The sequence below is a fragment of the Physeter macrocephalus genome, chromosome 4, assembly GCF_002837175.3.
Source record: "Physeter macrocephalus isolate SW-GA chromosome 4, ASM283717v5, whole genome shotgun sequence".
In the NCBI taxonomy this organism is placed as follows: Eukaryota; Metazoa; Chordata; class Mammalia; order Artiodactyla; family Physeteridae; genus Physeter; species Physeter macrocephalus.
The window spans coordinates 138,342,807-138,348,806 of NC_041217.1; positions in this window are offsets into that span (position 1 = coordinate 138,342,807).

A 6,000-nucleotide genomic window follows, 5' to 3' on the forward strand; every position below is an offset into this window, starting at 1 on the left:
ACATATATGCACTACCAAATGTAAATTAGATAGCTAGTGGGAAGCTGCCGCATAGCACAGGGAGATCACCTCTGTGCTTTGTGACCATGAGAGGGGTGGGATAGGGAGGGTGGGAGGGAGGGAGACGCAAGAGGGGAGAGATATGGGAACATATGTATATGTATAACTGATTCACTTTGTTGTAAAGGAGAAACTAACACACTATTGTAAAACAGTTATACTCCAATAAAGATGTTAAAAAAAAAAAAAAAAGCATTTCTCTGCTATAAATAAAAGAGGGAATTAATCTTTCTTGAACCCCTATATATCAAGTACCAATCCTTATTTCACTTATTTTCCAAAGTAACCCTAAGGAATATTTATTACTTTACCACTTTTCCAGATAAGAAAACTGAGTTTCTATCAGGTTAAGTAACATGCCTGAAGACACACAGCATATAAACGGTAGAGTTAGACTTAAATACCTTTGATTCCAAAACCCATAGCCATAATGGAAGGCAAAGTCCATTATGAGACAGGAGACCTGGGGTTTATCCCAGCTCTGCCATTAGTTTGACTGTGGCCTTGGATAATTTCCTTCTCCTGTCCGAGTCTGAGCTTCCTCATCTGTAGATGAAGGAACTAGATACAGTGACCACTCACGCCCTTCCAATTGCAGAGTTCTGAGCTACTGAAAGGTGCTTATGTTAGTCACATCGGCCTGCCCAGATGTTTTAATTCAGAATTTCCCATGTGGTAATCAGTCTCATCTTGTTATTTCCTGCCTGCACTTCTAACCTCCCTCATTTGGGATCACTTGTGTCGCTTTTTTGTATTGCTCGTGTTTACCGAGGGCCCGATTTAGAGTCATCTGCAAATTTCATCAAAGGACGTTTATCCACCCCACCTACCCAGGGAAACTTCGTGGGCCATACCAACAGGAGAGCTCACGTTCTGATCGCCCTCTTCCTTCTTACATATTTCTCTAAATATCTGCCCTCAAAGTGGGTTAGCATTATCCTGAACACCTGTGGTTTGGGGGTCAGCAGGACATGGGTATGAACCTTGGGCAAGTTATTTAACCTTTACTTAACCTTTTTTGAACTTCAGTTTCTTCATCTGGGAAACAGGAATCATTACACCACACCCAAAGTGTTATTTGGAATATTAGAATTAGGTGTGGCATATGGAGCATTCCAATGCAGGACTAGGAATCAGTCACTCCCCTCCCCCCTTCCCCATATCTAAAGGCTTTGGGAATGGCCATCAGGCAAACAGAGATTTCCAAAGAGATTTCTCTCTATCTGAATAGCATCGTGGAAAGTTTTCCTAGCAATGACATATAATATCGCCCATATACTTCTTAACACCCTTAGGCATATAATGTGTACTTTTGGCCTGCAAATAAAGAAGGAAAACAAAATCTCAGGTCTCTCTGATGAGTGACCTTGCAGGGGTTATTTAATCTTGCTAAGCCTCTTTTTATCAAGCCTCTCTAAGTCTCTATACTTTTACATTCCTGTGAGGCTTAAATGGAGTAATGCAAGTATGTCAGGCCATGACAGATACTTGATACATCAGATGGGTCTGTATTTGAATCCCCTCTCCCTTTTACTAACTTAGAGATCTCTTTAAGGTCTAACTTCCACACCTGTCAAATGGGGATAATAATTCTTATGTTCAGTGTGGTTGTTAAGGTCTATGCCTTACTGCATCATTGTACATGCTTAACACAGAGAAGGTTCTTGGTATGTGGTAAAACCTACTCCCTCCCCTTTCCTGAATATTTCTGAGTTGTGCTGTCATGATTAAGAGCAGGTAAGGAGACTGATTTTTTTTAAAAAGTAAAAATGCATAAGGGCAAAACAGGTGAAATCTATTCCTTCCTTTGAAGGGTCCCTAAGAGTTAAACTTGGGATGTAGTTGAGACATCAAGATGGTTCTCCATAAATAAAAACTTTACTAGGCGATCACATTTGGTTCATATCAAAATCACTCACATCCAAAGATGCATTCCAAGCAGTTGACATCCATTTCAGTTGGATGCTAATCCAATTTTTTTAAATTAATCCAAACTTGAAAAGAAGCTGATCTCATGTATCTTACCAGAACATCCTGCTCCCACTTGATTTCCTGGGAGGGAGATGGGTAGCCTCCCTGTCCAAAACAGAGCTAAAGACACATCTTTTCCCCATTTCAGCTGGAATCTGCAGTTTCAGAAAGGATTTAAACAGCCCAGTTGAATCTCATAAATTACTCCTGTCACAGCCTTTTTGCCTGTCTCTTGAGATTTACCAAAAAACAAAAGAGCTCATGTCCTTTCCTACAATCATTGGATCCTGGAACCACAGCACTGGAAGGGCCCTCAAAAAGCTTGCCTCTTCCATCTCCATCAGCCCCTCACATGCGACAGTCACCAAATCCCACCAGTTCTATCCTCTTGCCATTTCCCAAACCTGTCTCTTTAACTTTATCCCAGCTTCTATTCCCCCAGTCAAGCCCTCGTCACTTCTCATCTAGACTATTGCATTCGTGTCTCAAATCATCAGGACTCTGCCAGTCCATCCACCATATTGCAGTCAAAATCTTTATAATATGTCAATAGGCACATACTACTGTTGCATGCTTAAAATCTTCCAGTGGCTCAGTACAAAATGCTTAGTTTGGTCACTGACAGCACATTCTGGCCGCTGCCTATCTTTTCAGATTCCTTCCTCTGCCACTGCCCTCTTTATACTCTGTAACCAGCCATAAGTGACTTTGGACTTCTCTTTTGTTTCTGGAAAGCTTTGATACCACCTGAACATCTACTATGTGTGTATCACTGGGAACCTAGGGATGAACGTGTATCCTACACTCAAAGACCCTACAGCCTGAAGGCATAAATAATACATAGAGGCAAATAATAATAAAATGTGACACGGTAGAAGGAAGCACAAGATACTCTTCTTGGAGTCCCAAGGAGAGGCTCTGAACAATCTGGGGGGTGGAGAGGGAAGGGAGGGGGAGAAAAATGCTTTTAAAAGGAGATGACACAAGGTATTTCCTTTAAATTTGAACTGTGTTTAGACTTTTAGAATTGCAGGTATATGGTGCAAGATAGCAGAGTGGGCATCCCTCCTAGATAAGAACAAAGATGTACAGGATAGAATACATATTTTTGATGGTTTGGATTTTTTTAAAAGAGAGAGTGCTATCTACACACAAATCTATGATTAGTAGAAAGCAAATGGGATCACTGAAGCATAAGCTAGAGCATAAGAGGTCAGTACAAAACCCAGAGAGAAGACTGCAGTGAGTGTGTGACCTGATGTAACCTGATGGAGCAGGTTTGGGGAGCCAGAGAGGGCTATGGGATGACCATCATGAGGGAATCAAGACTAGCCTGGGGAGGCCCGTAGTCTGGGTGGAGGCTGGAGATGGAGTCAGAGAAGAGTTCAAGGTAAACCCACATTTCCCCCTTGACCAGAAGAAAAGGAGGAAAAATGCTTCTATTCAGGAGGAGAAAAATGTGCTTCAGTGAACTCATTTTCACTGTAGAAATTATAGAGTTTCAAGCAAACTGGTCTTTAGGCACAATAAAGACAAGCCTGCCATTCATCAAGACCTGCTCATCCACACAGAGCTCTCCCTCTGCCTTCCCGTGTGGAGAAAGAAGTCTTTGGGGTAAAGGGACCTGTTGGATTACTGAGGGAAACCATGCCAGCTACCTATGCTGCCAGACAAGAGACTCACAAATAAAAGTAAAGCAATTCAGTCAACATTTGAGGAAAACTGAGGAGAAACAGAAGGCTCAAGATTAAAAAATGCAAACAGCGACACTGAAGGGAATAGCAAGAAATAGAAGAGGATTTTCAAAATAAACTAAATCAGGAAACTCAGAGAAATTTGAAAAGTTATTGCTACTATGAGAGATAGGCAGCCAAAGGTTCCTGGAAATGTGAACTATTTTGTCCACATTTTTAAAATGCTGTGGATTGGTCATGGTTAAAGTCCATATTAGTAATCTGGAAGATGAAGTCAAGGAAATCTCATGAAACATGTAGCAAAAATGGGGAGAAGAAAAATAGGAGAAAAGTAAAAGTTAAACTAAAGGGAGAATACATCCAGAAGCCTCAACATTCTTCTAATGGGGAATTCAGACATGGAGAGAATGATGCAGATATTAGTGAAGGCTATGGAGAGGGGGAGGGCGCAGATATTGAAGAAAATACAGAGAAAAAAATTTCTTGTCCTTAAATAGAGATTCAAGTTTTCAAGTTGAAAGGATCATTTCAGTGTAAATCTTGTGGATATAAACAAAGCAAACAAACAAACAAAACAAAAATCCACTCCCAGTCATTATCTGGTGAAGTTTCAAGGAGAAAAATATTAAAAGCTGCCAAGGGATGTGGCAGTAAATATGCCTTAAAAAAATAAAGCATCAGATTGTACTCAGATCTTGTGTCAATAATCACTGACCCCAGATGATGTGGAAGAATGTCTCCAAAGTTATGAAGACATCTATTTTTGAAACTATAACTTTATAAGCAGTGTGAAGCTAACTTAAGAAATTTCAGGATTTGGGAATACACTAAAAGTTTATGTGATAAGCAAAAGAATGACCTCCTCTCAAAGGTGTCCACATCCTAATTCCAGAAACCTATGAATATGTTACCTTACATGACAAAAGAGACTTGAAAATGTAATCAAATTCAAGAGCTTGATCAATGTGATAAACCATATTAACAAACTGAAGGAGAAAAACCATATGATCATTTCAATAGATGCAGAAAAAGCTTTTGACAAAATTCAACACCATTTATGATAAAAACCCTCCAGAAAGTAGGCATAGAGGGAACTTACCTAAACAGAATAAAAGCCATGTATGACAAACCCAAAGCCAACATAGTTCTCAATGGTGAAAAACTGAGATCATTTCCTCTAAGATCAGGAACATGACAGGTTGTCCACTCTCACCACTATTATTCAACATAATTTTGGAATTTTTAGCCACAGCAATCAGAGAACAATGAACTTGGTAAAGTAGCAGGATACAAAATTAATGCACAGAAATCTCTTGCATTCCTATACACTAATGATGAAAAATCTGAAAGAGAAATTAAGAAAACACTCCCATTTTCCATTGCAACAAAAAGAATAAAATACCTAGGAATAAGTAAAAAATAAAATAAAATAAAATAAAGTAAAATAAAATAAAATAAAATACCTAGGAATAAATCAACCTAAGGAGACAAAAGACCTGTATGCAGAAAACTATAAGACATGGATGAAAGAAATTAAAGATGATACAAACAGATGGAGAGATATACCATGTTCTTGGATTAGAAGAATCAACATTGGGAAAATGACTATATTACCCAAAGCAATCTACAGATTCAATGCAATCTGTATCAAACTACCAATGTCATTTTTCAAAACAAAAACAAAAAATTTCACAATTTGTATGGAAACACAAAAGACCCCGAATAGCCAAAGCGATCTTGAGAAAGAAAAACGGAGCTGCAGGAAGCAGGATCCCTGACTTCAAACTATACTACAAAGCTACAGTAATCAAGACAGTATGGTACTGGCACAGAAACAGAAATATAGATCAATGGAACAGGATAGAAAGCCCAGAGATAAACCCACACACATATGGTCACCTGATTTTTGATAAAGGAGGCAAGAATATACAATGGAGAAAAGACAGCCTTTTCAATAAGTGGTGCTGGGAAAACTGGACAGCTACATGTAAAAGAATGAAATTAGAATGTTCCCTAACAGCATACACAAAAATAAACTCAAAATGGGTTAAAAACCTAAATGTAAGGCCAGACACTATAAAACTCTTAGAGGAAGACATAGGCAGAACACTCTATGACATAAATCACAGCGAGATCCTTTTTGACCCACCTCCTAGAGTAATGGAAATAAAAACAAAAATAAACAAATTGGACTTAATGAAACTTAAAAGCTTTTGCACAGCAAAGGAAACCATAAACAAGATGAAAAGACAATCCTCAGAATGGGAGAAAATAT